At 41.7% G+C, this 16120-nt stretch overlaps 1 protein-coding gene and 1 pseudogene across 1 annotated transcript in view; both read left to right on the top strand.

The window, feature by feature from the left end:
• Positions 1-739, top strand: part of CNTN1 (contactin 1) — a 392308-nt gene extending 391569 nt beyond the window's left edge. Inside the window, exon 25 of the mRNA XM_075551884.1 lies at positions 1-739. This exon is cut by the window's left edge and continues 123 nt beyond it. The gene's annotated coding sequence lies outside the window, so the exon portion shown is untranslated.
• Positions 740-1307: 568 nt separating this feature from the next.
• On the top strand, positions 1308-9278 carry LOC142451546 (small ribosomal subunit protein eS17 pseudogene; annotated as a pseudogene).
• Positions 9279-16120: the final 6842 nt, after the last annotated feature.

Genomic DNA, 16120 nt, shown 5'->3' with positions numbered 1-16120 from the left:
TTCATCCCTGTGAGGACGACGATTCCTTCCAATTCCTGCGGCTCCATCCCAGCCAAATAAATTATACTTCAACAAACTATTCAGCTGATTTACAACACATGGTTTGACTGAGGCATTCGGGAACCCCTTCATCCAAAAGAACGGACTTCTCTTTAATGGATAGAAAATGATTTTTAACTCGTTCCAATATGCCTTATACACCACTTAACCTGATTCTGTGACAGTCGCATGCTTTAATCCAATGGGACAAGTGACAGTGTTCAATTCAGTACTATAGGCTGTAGAGTGAAAATAAAATCACCATACACAGGTGCTTCAAATTTAATAACAAGTTGTGAAACATAATAGAGGTTGAAATGTTGATTGTATGTGGTAAATGTAAGAGTAATTCAGTCTCTCGTTCTATCCTGTCTGTTTTGGGTCCTGCATATTTTTGAATGGCCCCTCTCATTCATGACATTTTGAGTTGTCTTAAAACCAAACCACACCAAAATCAAAAAAAGACTGTCCATAAGATATTTTGAGGTAAATCCCCAATACCAACTCATTGTACTGAGGGAGTTGGACAATTTTTAATATTGAGAGCCAAATTCTAGGTTTATGATCAGTATTCTTATTTTCAAAGTAAACAATTTTTTAATACTTGATTTTCATAGATAGTAATACATTTAAATTCTCTTAACAAGTCATAAAGAGTTTCCTTTTTTACTTTGTAGTCTACTGTGAAGGTACTTTATGTTTCCTATCATCACATCGTATGACTTCTTTTTATTCATCTGTGAATCAATTCGGAGAAGTAGAGGGCTTCCATGATCTTTAGTTAGAGAGCTGTGACTGTCTTTACACAGCTGGGAATAGATGAAAGTCAAGTCCATATCAGGATAACTCACAGTTGACCACTGAGCAACACGGATTTGAACTGCATGGATTCACTTGTACACTGACTTTTTCAATAAATATATTGTTTCATTTTGTTTTTCAAATTTGGAAAGAGCTCGGAGACAAATTGGCTAACCCAAGAAATATTGGGGGAGCAAAGTTAGGTATCTAAGGAATGCATATAATATATATAGCTATTGCTCTATTTTATTATTGACCCCCATAAAATATACACAAACTATCAAAACTCACACACATAAACACTTGCAGACCGTACATGCCACCACTCACAATCAAGAGCAATGTAAACAAATGTAAAGATGCAGTATTAAATAATTTCTGTATAAACGTAATCAGTACATGCTGTGTCACTGTAATAATTGTGTTGCTATTTTGGTGAGCTCAGGTGTTGCAAGTACCTGCTTAGAATGGCTTGTGACCCTGGTCATCTCCACTTGAGCAGTCCACTGCTCTGTCTGTTGTGCATCGCAGTCAAACGTGGTCCCATGCGGCGCTTGCATACGCTTCATCGTGTTCGGCTCAATACTGTAAGCCCCCAGTAACTCTGAGACGCATAAGAAGTGCCCCTGGGAAGGAGGCACGTGCTGCCATGATCCAGAGAAAGTCAGCACGTTAGAAGCAAAAGTTACATTGTGTGAGATGTACGGTAGTTTGAGGTCTGCGGCTGCAATTGCCTGCCATTTCAAGATACATGAGTCCACTGGATGGGCATCATGAGAGGAGAAAAGGAAATTGGGGAGGCTGTTATTTTTTATGCCTCAGGTGCAAAAATCCTCGCACTTTTTGCAAAATGCCTTTTTTAAAAAATCTTGTATTGAATGCAGCTTTTTTGTGGGCATAGTGTAATCCATGTAAGTTCCAAAATATGTGTAAATTGATTGTTTATGTCACCAATCATGCTTCTGGTCAACAGCAAGCTATTAGAATTTAAGTTTTAGGGGCATCAAAACTTTTATGTGGATTGTCAACTGCCCCGCAGGGTTGGTGACCCGAACCTTCTTGTTCAAAGGTCAACTGTAGTAATATTTCAATATCTTTGTTTTTGTGCTTCATTCCTAAGCAAAATGTGTTGTTTTTAAATGAAGGGGTGGCATCAAGAGAATGTCTGTAGATCGAAAGCTACAGTATTCATCTATATATTAAAGTTTGGTCTTAAACTCAGTTCCCTTTTCAATGCAATATTGAAAACTGGCTATAAATACCAAATCAATATGTTGCCAATGGTACTTTAAAGAGTGTGCAAAACTGAAGGTATGTAAAACTCAAAGCCCAGGGGAGACAAGGCATCAGGAAGATGCTGTCTCCCAAGTATTTGTGCTTTGAGTTTTTATAAATTGTGAAGAGGAAGACACACATTACTTCATTCTCCATGGTGTGCACGGAAATGCATTTGAGTGTGGATGTGGAAGAAATTGCATAATAAAGGATTAGCTGGCTTGTGAAATAGTGCAATGATCCTTCAAGAGGTATATTCCTATTTTATTAGCACAAACTTGCTAGCTAATTAGAGATAGAGTTTATCTTTTTAGAAAGGATACCTTATAGGTTCATAAAAAAGAGAGAAATATTTACAGGAAGCAAAATAAATCTATTACTACTTTACCCCTTTCTTTAATTTGTATAATTGTGTAATATATATCCATGTGTACATGTGTAGAGCTTTCATGATAAAAATACCAGTACATATTCCATTAGTTTACATTTAACTCTTTGTTATCAAATGAAACTTTTTAAAATAAATTAAATGAATGATTTTCCAGTGGAAAATATGTCAGCAGTCTTATGATCATGATGAGAGTTCATAAGATATTTGACTATTTGGAAAAGAATCAAAAGGTATTCACACTTTAGGGAAATAAATATTCTGTAAGATTTCTGTACAAATGTTTGTGTTTTCATTGTTACACTTTGAGATTTTTTTCCCAAATGTGATCCCTGTTGGGCATTTTTATATTAACAACAACTAATTTTTGCCCCAAATGCATGCTTGCCTTTTATTTTATAATATATGGTAATAAAGAGTAAACCTGGTTAGATTTTTGCATGATATGGTTCTGAAAGATAAAGTAGACTCAGGAGGTTGTTTAATTTTAAATTTGTGGCAGAGATAAAGTAGATTAAAATCACTCATATACTGATAACTTGAGGCTTTCATTTCTCCTACAATTGTACACGTGAGTGGGACCATCAGCTTTGAACTGCAGTCAAACCAACTAACGCACCACCGGCTTGAAGACACAAGATTCTTAATTAACCTTAGATAGCGATAGAGCCATCTGTTTCTTTGTATTTCAAGAACGGTGATAGTAGTTTTATTTAATACTGATGAATATTGAATTGATTTTTTTAGTTATTTTTTATCTTTTTTTTCAATGGGGTAGTATAGGACTGTGCTTTGTCCTTTTTATGAATGAAAACAAACTATAATGAAATAAATGTATTACTGTTACCCAAGGAATAACAAGTGTTCTTTCATTTTATCTGAATTTTAAGTTCAATTTAGAAGATTGATAGTGTAAGTTGAATACTGAATAAATATGACTTGTTAAGTAACAGTTAAATGTGTCTTTAGTGTAAGAATGTGCACATTGTTAAAATAAAAGTAAAGAGGTTCACTAAAAGCTCAAAAGCTGTTCAAACTAGGGATATGCATAGTGTGTAAATTTATACCTGGCACTCACTCCACAGGGGTTGAAAGTGAGCAGACACACTTATATGGCAAAGTTGTCAGCTAGCGCTACAGTTTTCTGACTGACAGTCTGAAAACTGGAAAATTGGGGAAACACTTGTTTTAGGATACAAAACAGACACCAAATCTCAAATATAATTTAAGAACATTTCTTAAGTCATAAACAGGAAAAGGCAAAGACACATTAAACCCGATCAAGGAAATCAATAGTATGAAATTGTAATGGGCAAAGGAAACTGTCATAAAAATATGATTTCTGGCAGTTCAATACATCACAGTTACAAGGGGGACTACAGAAGCAGTAATGGGGCCACAATTGGGACACTTAAATTACAATATGTTAGAGAGTTTACAAGATTGACTCAGTGCATTCAGACCAAAGGAATCAACATGTGACTCATGACCCCAGCACCCCAATTTTCACACAGGGCCCACCCCGGCAAGTCCTTAAGGGCTATGCCAATTCTCCCTGGACTAGCTAGTGCAGAGACAACAACAATACACTCTCTAGTGCACACTGCCCAAAGGCAAGTCTATACACACTGCTGGCTACTGAGCAGAAAGAATTCAGTGGAGGTTGAATTTATGTGGAGACTCATAAATGTAGGACTTCTACTGGATGTTAGGCTGGGTTGTCTAGAGAAACAAACCCAGTGACATTCTTTTATGTATACGAAAGAGATTGAGGTCAAGAAGTCATCTTATATCAAGAGGCCCTTCGAGTCCTCTTCAGAGTCGCAAAGCTACAGGCCCGTGATGCAGAAAGGTGAAGCAGAACGCAGGAAGGTCACAGGCCAGTGGGTGCAGAGTGGTGTGAGTCAAAGACCAGTGGAAACGTGGCAGGGTGCCAACAGCTCTCACAGGCCGATTTGAGGCTGTCCCTGGAGGCAGGCACATCACCCCAGCAAGCAGGAAGATGAAGGGTCAGAGAGAGGGTGGCAGGTGGGGGTGGGGGAAACTCACCCATGCCTCATAAAAAAAACCCACACCTCCTAGGAATCAGGTTGGTCCCTACATTTACACAAGTGCAAGTGTCTTGTAGAGATCACCTGGAGAACCTGAAAACTACATTTGAAAATGGATTCTCTGGGTCCCAGGGGTGACCTGTCAAATCAGACTCTGGAGACGTAATCACAAGTTTCTAGCTTTTTCATGACATCCGCATGGGAAGAAGAATTCAAAGATAGAGTGACTATGAACTAGATTACGTGATATTTTTAGCTAAATCTACATCTGAAGGGGCTTCAGAATTCATGTAAAAGTGCAATTAAAAATAATGGAATGCTTACAGGACTTTGGAAACCCCATCTTATTTCAACATGATAGTTGTTGCCTGTCATCCACCACCCCAGGTCACCCAGTATAACTGCTCAGTGGGGATTCCTCGCCTATAACTCTATGGGAGACAGTCATCTCATCTTTGTCTTGAGGAGCAGCTGTATGGATAGAAGCTACCACCCTTTGGGTTAGCAGCTAAGAGCTTGACTCTGCACTACCAGTATTCCTTGTTTCAGTATCACATACAAATAATTTAGATATATCTTAAGAGTAAAATAACAACTAAGTTTCTGATTTGCCTATAATAGTTCTCTTCTTTTAGAATATCAAAATGGTATATGATTTTTTGTCTGGTAGAATTATTCCCTAATGTGTTTGTATTTCAAATGCAAGAAATGCACTACAATGTGTTTCAGAAGATTTCTTTTTGAGATGAAGGAAAATTTCTTTTATTCTAACTTTCATGTTTCTTGGAGTGGATTAAATCTTAATAATTATCTGCATCTATAATCTCGTGCAGGTTGCTAACAAGATTGATTAAAGGCAACTCCTTCTTTCCTTTCAACATATTTTTAAGTGCAGAAATATGGTGACTTGGAATGAGTTGACATTAAAATTAGCCCATGTTGTTGTCAGGTACCATTGAGTTGGTTCCAACCCACAGTGACACTCTACTCAACAGAACAAAACACGGCCCGGTCCTGCACTGTCCTCACAGTTGTCCCTGTGCCCGGGCCCATGAATGCATCCATTGTGTTAGTCCATCTTGTGGAGTCCCTTCCTCTTTTTCCCTACCCTTCCGCTTTACCAAACATCAGGTCCTGCTCCAGAAACTGGTCTCTCCTAAGAATATGTCCAACATATTTGACAAAAGTCTATCATCCTTACTTCTAAGGAGCATTCTGGCTGTACTTCTTGCAAGACAAATCTGTTTTTCTTTTGGCAGCCTGTGGTCCCTTCAGTATTCACCAGCACCAGCATATAAATGCATCGATTCCTCGTAAGTCATCTTTTGTAATGCCCAACTTTCACATGCATATGAGGCAATTGAAAATACCATGGTTTGTGTCAGGTTCATCTTAGCCCTCAAAGTAGCATGCTTGCTTTCCAACACTTGAAAGGGGTCTTGTGTCCCAAATGTTATTGAAGACGCATATTACCTTTGATTTAGTTTATATATCCATTCTTCATTCCAATCTGGGTTAAGTGTTGTGGGTGGTGGGGGAGGAGTAGGGGGGGTTCGTGGATTTTACCTTTTGTCTCCAAGTTTCTGAAAGTAGGTCTTGGAAATCCTTAGCAATCTATGAAGGTAGGTTTATTGTGCCAACCTGGCTAATAAGAACATGTGGAATTAATAAGTTTGCAGTTTGATTGGAGGGCAAAGAGATAACTGGCTCGGGGAGCCCCACCTCTCTCTCTCTCTCTCTCTCTCTCTCTCTCTCTCTCTCTCTCTCTCTCTCTCTCTCTCTCTCGTGCTCTCTGGTGATCAGACCAGCATGCAACTGCCTTGGCTGGTTCTCTGCCTCAACTTGTGAGCTATACTACCTGTAGGACACCCAACCCATTGATCATGTCACTAGAGTTTGAGGTTCCTTCGAGACCTGCTTCGCCATACTGCTGGTGTGTACATAGCTTGAGCTGTCATCAGGCTGACTGTTGATGACCCACCCTGCTGTTTGCTGCCTGTGGCTGGACTGCCTGCATTGCTCTACGGAAGACTCAGCTGACTGCTTCCTTGACCTTGGACCCAGCAGCCCTCATGAGTTGAAGGACTTCCAGTATATTAACTGTTTCATGGAAGTGAGTTGAACTGAGTCCTCTGTACTGCTATGTGGACTATTTAGCTGTTCTATTTCTTTGTGCTATATTTTATCTATCTATCTATCTATCTATCTATCTATCTATCTATCTATCTATCATCATGTGTCCTGGTTTTTTTTTCTCTAGAGAACCCAAGGTGTCATTGTGTGCACATGAGACCATACTTAATAAACTAATTACATGAAATAGGGGAAAGGACATTGTGCATATTCAATCATGCATCTTCAGGGAGCCAATCAGACATTAACTATGAAAAACTATTATAAAGACCACTTGTCCTTAGAACTTCCTTTTGAGTATCTGGATTGCTGATAAACTTTGTGGGGACCAGTAAATCGCTGGGAACATTAATCTTCCCTGGGAACCTCTCTATTTCTTTTTATGATTTTATATAAAAGTTATAGTGTGTAATATCCCTTTATTGAGTTCGGTGAGTACTGGAGACATTGTTGGCTAACCTTTGGACTGTTACCTGCAAGGTCATTTATTCAAACCCCTCAGTTCCTCTTAAGGGGGGAAATGAGGCCATTTCCTCCCATGAAGATTGACACACTCTCTGAGCATATAGGACCCCTGTGAGTTGGAATTACCAAGGCACTAGCCATTGTGGGGCCGTAGCAAACTATCGAGAGCTTTGCGAAGATGAGCATTTTAAATACGTAATTATGGTCATGTGGAATCTGTACATGGATCAAGAGGCAGTTGAGTGAACAGAAAAAGGAAATATTTTGTGTTTTTAAAATCAAGCAAGTTGTGCACCAGGATTGTCTCCTCTTACCTACTTACTCCATCTGTATACTGAGCAAAAAAATAGAGAAGCTGGATTATATAAAGAATTGGGCATCAGGTTTATAGGAAACCTTGTTAACAATCTATGGCATGAAGATGACATAATCTTGCCTGCTTGCTGAATGTGAGGAGGTCTGGGAGAATTTGCTGATGAAGTTCAAGGGTTCCAACCTTCAGTATGACCTACAATTTAAGGTAACATCATGATAAGCAGAGAAAAGATTATGTCCTCCCTGGATCCAGAGTTAATTCTCATGGAAGCATCAGTCAAGACACCAAAGGATGCATTACACTGGGTGAATATGTTGCACAAGATCCCTTTACCATGTTGAAAATTCAGGAGAATTAATGTCTGCCTGACCCAAGCTATGATATTTTCAGTGTCCTTATATGTATGTAAAAGTTGGACAGGGAAGAAGAAAGGTCAAAGAGGAGCCAATGCATCTTCATTCAAGTGCTGGTGAAGACTATTGAAAATATCATGGACTATCAAAGGACCAAACAAATCTGTCTTGGAAGAGGGACAGCCAGAATGCTCCTGTTGTCAAGGATGGTGAGACAGCCCCTGATGAGGGACATCGTGCTCAGTCAAGTTGAAGAGTGGCCAAAACGAGGAAGCCCCTCAGCAAGAAAGACTGACAGCTGGGCGGCAGCAATGGGCAGCAATGGGCTCACACATGAGGGGAATTGTGAGAAAGTGCAAAGCAGGGCAGCGTTCCCCTCTGCTGCTCTAGGGCTGCACTAGGCAGAAAGGCTGCGCGGCACAGAACAACGAGGACAGGCGCTGGAATGGGCTCGCCCACAGTGGTTTGGCCTGGGTGAGGGTGAGTCATCCTGGGGCACTATCACACCCACTCGTGGCAATCAAGGCCAAAAGGGTCTGTGTCTTCCTCTTTGGAAGTTCATTAGAAGTACAGAATCCTAACCTGTGCAGCCCCCAGTCCTGGGGGACTCCTAGACAGCAATGGCTGGGCAGTCAGTCACTTTGTAAATAAGTAACTTCAGGCGGGTAGAGCCAGAGAGAAGGCTGCACTTGGGTGGCTTGTGTCTGAGATGGAAAAGTGAGACCTTGGGAGTGTGAATGATGATCACCTTTCAGGGAAGGACTTACTATGAATTATGAATACAGACTTAAGAAGTCCTGGCGGTACATTGCTAAAGTGCTCGGCTGCTCTCCTAATGGTGCCTGTGTCCATCTCCAGTGACACCGTGGAGCAAAGAGCTTTGATTTGCTCTCGGAAAGACTGCGGCCTAGTGCTTGCAGCAGGGAGTCGCCAAAACCGTGAAGAAGGCGGTTCGGGTCACCACGGAGAAATAGTACCTACGCCTGGGCAACGACCTCCCCACCAAGAAGCGCGTGTGTGAGGAGATCCCCCTTATTCCCAGGAGGAAGTTGTGCAACAAGACAGCAGTCTTTGTCACGCACCTGATGAAGCGGAACCAGACAGGTCCTCTGAGGGGTCTCTCCATCGAGTTTCAGGAAGAGAGAGATCAGTACATTCCTAAGGTCTCAGCCTTGAATCAGCCGATCATTGAAGTGGATCCAGACACTAAGGGAATGTGGAAGCTTTTGGACTTGGGCAGTCTGCCCAAACTGCAGGTCACTCAGCCCACAGTTGGAATGAATTTTAAGGCACGACGTGGACCCTCTGAATCTTTTGCACAGAGCTATAATATTTTCAATAACCTGGGACACCTCCCCCACCCCCCAAAAAAGCCTAGAACCCCCCGTGGCGCCATTCTGTGTGCTACTGCGGCAGGGTTTCTGAGTCTGAGTCCACTTGACCCGCCAGAACGATGACACTTGATTTAGCTCAGCTGTGCCTCCTGTGCGCGCCTCTGGGTCATCGCAGGGTGACAAAGACACCGATGGCTACCACGAGCGGTGACACGACGGACTACCCGCCCCTTTAAAGCACATGGCAGTTTCTTGCTTGCTGAAAGCGTGTCAGACCAGCAGAAACAAGTCAGCTCCTTGAGCTTTTAAAATTCTACGAACATTAATTAATGATAGACTTTAAATTCTAGATACACAGTAGAGTCTCACCAGATTGGGATTGCCCTTACTTTTCATGGACTGTATGCAATTAGCATGTATGGCTGGCTTCTAAAGCATCTGACTGTAGGCGGCCGCCTAGCTAGCTGTTCACCCCTAATATGGAGGTTAGCGTTTACACTCAGCCCAGTTTCCCTTCAATCTAGTCCACTGGTTTGGCTAAGTAAAGGCCCATAGGCACTTTAGCCCTCCTAGTACTACATTTTAGAATCGAATGCACGTGATGTCCAGGGATGAAGGATGGAAGGAAGCCGTTGGCAAACAGCCCTTTCATTACCATCATCACGACATCAAAGAAAGAACGGCTTTCTTTGGGTATAAGCAGCTATGGTGCAAATTTGCAAAGGACTTCAGAAACTCATGGGGGAATTCATTTTTACAGCAGTCCCTGCAACTAATCTCAGGGATAGTACTAACATGTTAAAGTGTGAGAAACACTGTAAGTTCAGAATACTATGTATCCATTGCCACAGTAATGCTGTAGAAACACAAACACAAAACACCCATGGTACACAGCATGGCTTCCATATCTGGGTCAAGAGGAGAGCAGCTACGTGGCCGTGCTGATTTGAAATGGGTTCCCTTTTATGTTTGGGAGTAGGCTTGGCTCTGCTCCACTTTTCTCCGGCCCTCGAGCAGGCTAGCCCTAGCATGTTCTCATGGAAATGACAGAGATGCGAAGCAGCAAGTGGAAACACGCAAACACTCTTTGAAGCCTTTGCTTTCCCATGTCTGTTCATATCCTATTGGCCAAATCCAATTACATTATAAAGCCAGAGCCAAGGGGCAGGGCAGCTCACCCGTATACATGGGCAGTCACTTTCAAGTTATAAGCTAAGGATGTGGATATAGGGAATGTCAAAGATCCCCGAGGCCAAATGATACAATCAGGCATATAGATAATGAACTCCATTGAAACTAAGAGGCTTTTAATTTTATCAGTAGGGAAAAAAATTTCCAGTTAAATGTTTGGTTAACATGTAAATTTTATATTTTACACTTATTGGAAAACTCTTTCTTGGGACATGGGTTTTTATTACTTTGGTCCCTATGTGTACAAAGTAGGGGGAAATATCACAAAATAAACTATATAAGATAATTATAGAAAACTCTTTATATTCAGAATATATCTCTTGTAAGTCATTTTCAAACTCTAAGTGATTGATGTCTATATTTTATTGGAAAGCATTGTCCCCTGTGCTAATAGGGGAATTGGTGATGTATCATTTCTTCAAAGAATGCCCAACTCTCCCAAGTGCCTTTTTATTTAATCAGTTGATTGGAATATATTTCTTATATCATGCAATTTAATAGTTCAATCATATCAAGAAGGGTTGTGCAATCAGCACCGTAATCAATTTCAGAACATTTCCTTCTTTGTTGTACTCATTCTTGCTAGCTTCCTATTTCCCCAGCCTCCCCCATCAAGTTATTGTTAGGTGCTGTCAACTCAGTTTTGACTCAAAGTGACTCAATACACAACAGAATGAAACACTGCCCAGCCCTGTGCCATCTAATGGTTGAGCCCATTGTTGCAGTCCTGTGCCATCTAATGTTAGAGCCGAGTGTTTTCCTCATTTTTGCTGCCCATCCACTTTATCAAGCATGATGTCCTTCTCCGGGAACTGCTCTCTGGAGAACATGCAGAGTACATGAGAGGAAATCTCACAATCAAGGCCTCTTAAAAGCATTCTGGCCGTACTTCTTCCAAGACACATCCCTGCCCTTGGATAATTATGAATCCAATCACTGTGTAGATTCATCTCTACTGGGTTTCATAGACAGAAAATCAGAAATACCGAAAACAAAGGAACAAACCAAAGACAAACAACTATGCCAAAATAAAACACAAGACAACCTCACTAGAAAAGAAAGAAAATATTAAAAACTGAAACAACTTTAAAATTTGTGAAAATGCGGCGCTCCCATGATAAGGTCACCTTTTAACCCAGCTGCAGCCACGTGACTGCAAGGTTATTCACAAGCTTGGACTAGGGCCAGAGGGGGCTCGCTTTGTGGTCATTTAAGAAGCATGTCCACAAATAATTTGACAATCTTCCATTCAAGAGGCGGAGCCTGAAATGTCTTCCCTTGGGTGTGTACTGAATTTAGTGACTCACTTACAATAATTAATATGATCTAAATCAAAAGTAGATGAATAATGACCTTAATAAGAAGTAGCACAAATCTGGTTCCTCGGTGGTGAAGCTATGGCGAATGTACAACTTTTCCAAACCACTGTAGCACCTCGTCATCTCTCACTGCCGTGCCAGCTCCTCCCTGTAGCTCTCCCTCCTCCCACCTTTGGGTTCAGTAATTTGCTGCAAGACCTCACAGAACTCAAAGCTGTATCAATGATAAAGTCAGCAGGTCAAACACACCAGCTGCTCCGCATATTGTACTTACAGCTAACTGGTTTATCAGGGAATTAGCAGAGGACACCACTGCTGTAGGGATCAGGCCTAACTCAAAAATAGGAACTAAGGACACAGTTCCTCAATCAGGACAGATTTCTCTAGACCTCTGTTGCGGGACCCTGCTGGGGCCATGTTGACAGCAGGCCCTACGGCGCTCTTTTTTTGGCTCTGTGGGCAGCCTTCTTACACAGGATTATGAGCCACAGCTTCTTGGATTAGCAAATCCCACTGTAACCATCTGTGAGCAGTCTCCTGGTGCCTGCCATCTCACACTGTTCTTTCTCTTTCTAACAATGGGTTGCTGTCTCTATCTTTTGTGTCACACCTCTCTCTTTTTCTCTCTATCATGCTCTCTTTCTCTCTCTGTCTCGAGTTGAGAAGTTTCTCACCCTGGAGATCCTGAATCCAAAGTATGGTCCCATCACTTCTTTTTGCTGGTGGAAGTGTTCCCTGGGCTCTGGGGATGGCTCTCTTTAAGCTTAGTAGGATAAAAAAAAACTGAACAATCCCTCATTTTGATTCAATACACATTAATTACAAATTCCCGCTCAGTCATTGTGTGGGAGTGAGAAAAACCCGTGGTACCGTGGAATGAGCCATACTTGGTAGGGCTCTTTGAATCATAGTCTTTGTAACAACCATCAAATGACTGGGTGGGAACCTGCAAACAGGGGAACGCACAACTCTGAGGTGGAGGAATAGTCTCTTGTACCATTCCACAAGGAAGGAACCAAGCCGTCTCGAAAGCAAGACTTGAGAACCCCACAACCATGGAGAAAGGAGAGCCGTGACAGAGGACTTCAGAGAGCTCTGCACGAAGGAGCTGCAGCACCACAGAGAGGAGACTCGTGGGCAGGCACCCTTGACTGAGGAAGAAATAAGACCGAGTGCCTGTGGACAGAAGGTGGACTTACAAAATGAGGTGCTCTCTTGGCATTTATCATTCAAAGGGAGCTTTTTAATATTTGTCAGAGTAGGGCAGAAGCCACAGAGCTGAATACCAGAGAAATGTGCCTACTAGATAGAAAAGGACCACTGATATACAGCCTTGTCAAGGTTAAGAAGTGCTGCAGACCAAAAGAACTTTCTTTTATTCTTTTTTGTTAAATCATTTTACTGGGGGCTCATACAACTCTTACCACAATCCATACATCCATCCACTGTGTCAAGCACATTTGTACATGTGTTGCCATCATCATTCTCAAAGCATTTGCTTTCTGCTTGAGCCCTTGGAATCAGGTATCAAACATCAAAGAACAAAAAATCATATCATTGTGTGCTCACCTTCCCAATACAATTGCTGAAGACAAATGGGTACAAAAGCAAAAGTAGTGAAGAAAGCTGATGGTGCCCGGCTATCAAAAGATATAGTGTCTGTGGTCTTAAAGACTTGAAGGTAAACAAGCAGCCATCTAGCTCAGAAACAACAAAGCCCACATGGAAGAAGCACACCAGCCTGTGTGATTACAAGGTGTCAAAGGAATCAGGTATGAGACATCAAAGAACAAAAAATCAAATCATTGTGAATGAGGGGGAATGCAGATTGGGGACCCAAAGCCCATCTGTAGGCAACTTGACATCCCCTTACAGAAGGGTCGCCGGATGAGAAGAGCCAGTCAGGGTGTAGTGTAGCAACGATGAAGAATACAACTTTCCTCTAGTTCTTAAATGCTCCCCCTCCCCCAACTATCATGATCCCAATTCTACCTTAAAAATCTGGCTAGGCCAGAGGATGTAAACTGGTACAGGTAGGAACTGAAAACACAGGGAATCCAGGACAGATGATCCCTTCAGGACCAGTGGTGAGAGTGCAATACCGGGAGAGTGGAGGGAAGGTGGGGTAGAAAGAGGGAACTGATTACAGGGATCTACATATAACCGCCTCCCTGGGGGACAGACAACAGAAAATTGGGTGATGGGAGATGTCAGATAGTGTAAGCTATGACAAAATAATAATAATTTATAAATTTTTTGGGTTTATGAGGGGGGAAGCAGGGAGGGAGGGGAAAATAAAACAAAAAGAACTCTTAGCTTTCCTAATAAATACCCATGCTCATGCGCACTGTCTGGTTATTCTGTGGGTCACTGCAAGGAGGTATCAAACCCAGCAGAGAAGCAGAGTGCTACAGCAGGGACATTTGGTGTCAGAATACAGCAATGAAAAATTTCTCAAAACAAAACAAAAGCCCTCACTGCCATCAAGTTGATTCGGACTCATAGCAAACCTGTAGGACATTGTAGAACTGCCTCTGGGGCTTTGCAAGACTGCAGTTTTTTACAGGAGTAGAAAGCCTCATCATTGTACAGCAGAGCAGCTGGACGTCTATAGAACTGCAGACTTTGTGGTAGTGACTCAGCGCGCCGCCCACCACACCACGAGGGTTAGATGGTGTCGTTGATGGTAGGATGCATCCCATTTTCAACATCATCTGAAATTCTACATACTTGATTGAAATGATAAAATATGGCTCTTAGCAGCTCTTATGGACATGGGCAGTTTCTAAAACCAAATTTGAGACAAGAGAGGTGAGAGTTATGGTTAAGGTAGGAGGTAGAATTGCACTTGTTTGGTTCACTGAAACACACAATTTCATCTTAGCTGCCTGGCATGCCGTGATGATGTAGGAAGGAGCCTGGCAGCCAATAGCAATGGCTTCCAGCTTTCCCCCACCATAAAATAACAGCCCAAGTGTCCCATCGACGGAACTCTGTCTCTTTCATCTCCTCCCAAGGCAGCCCAAGCCTTGTGAAGAGGAAGGCCTTTTATAAAAGACCTTTTATCCAAAGGTTCTCATGATCTTAGAATATGTTGAGTAAACATAGTATTAATCAAGGAATTAAAAAAAACTCTAGAGGAATATAATGAACTACCTGCAAACTGTCTTTTTCTTTCCATATATATTTCTCTCAAAATGCCCTGTAATCAAGTCACTGATGACTCATCGTGACCCTATGTAGTTAGTGAGTCATTATTCCCAAGACGTGTGCTGCTGAAGGAAAGACCCGAGACAGATCCGTCGGTAACATTTGGTGCTGTTACTTTATGGTGGATGGAAGCCATGTCTCTATGCAATGGCACTTACCAGGAGGAGTTTGTGAAGGCACATGACTGGGGCACAGGCTCCAGGAAGACCAGTCACAGGAGAGAAAGACAAGTATCTACCTTGTAAACGTAGGGAAAAGCCAGTGCCGGCCCCTCCGTCTACTGCTCCCGTAATGTGTGACATTCTATTTACAAACGTTTGTGCCTCAGGAACGTAAGACCTAATTGACATGATCAATAATACTACTGAATTTATGGCACAATCCACTGCACATGTGTCATTTTATTATATTATGTATGCGTGCATGCACTTTATAATGTATTTTCCTCTCCAATGCCCACTCTGCCTTCACTGTTATGTTTTCAATGTTTGTCCCTTCAATTCATCTACCTTTGATTTACATATATGATTTTCCCCAGAATCATTTTATTGGGAGTTAATACAGATATCATATCATTCTATAGTTCAATCACATCAAGCAGTATTGTACAATTGCTACCACAACAGTTTCAAAAAATTTTTCCTTTGTGAATTCCTTGACATCATCTCCCTTTTACCTCCCACCACCGTCCCTGCACACACACACACACACACACACACACACACACACACACACACACCAGGAATGCTTATTCTATTCGATGTCCCTATAGGTTCATCAATTCTGGGTTTCATATCCTGAAAAACAGAAAAAATAAACATATTTAAAAATTCAGTAGGGTGACCCCTAATGACACAACACATCTGAGACAAACCCCAATATGAACAAATAAAAACAAACAAAAAATATACAGAAAATGTTGAAGAGCAGATCAGGCCTCATGTGCATCAAGGTGGGGATCCAATAGCAAGGTTTTGATCATTCAAGGCAGGTTTAGCCTTTTGATCTTCTGTAGTCCTGTCTCCAGTGCACTCTGTTTGGTAGCCACTTCCCCCCATGCCTGTATTATGGATCGAGGAAAATCACAGGAGGCTTATTTCCGATGCAGATCCCATAAATGTACCTTGAGCTCCCACGGTAACCGTAGCCTTCTGCAAACCAGATTCTCACAATTTGGGCTTTGATATTATTCCCTCCTTTGACTTTGGATTTTATGATTTCAATCCTTCGATCACTGATGATGGT

Source organism: Tenrec ecaudatus, chromosome 6 (assembly GCF_050624435.1).
Source record: "Tenrec ecaudatus isolate mTenEca1 chromosome 6, mTenEca1.hap1, whole genome shotgun sequence".
In the NCBI taxonomy this organism is placed as follows: domain Eukaryota; kingdom Metazoa; phylum Chordata; class Mammalia; order Afrosoricida; family Tenrecidae; genus Tenrec; species Tenrec ecaudatus.
Note: the sequence above shows the minus strand (reverse complement) of the source record. Positions and strands in the feature narration are given on the sequence as shown.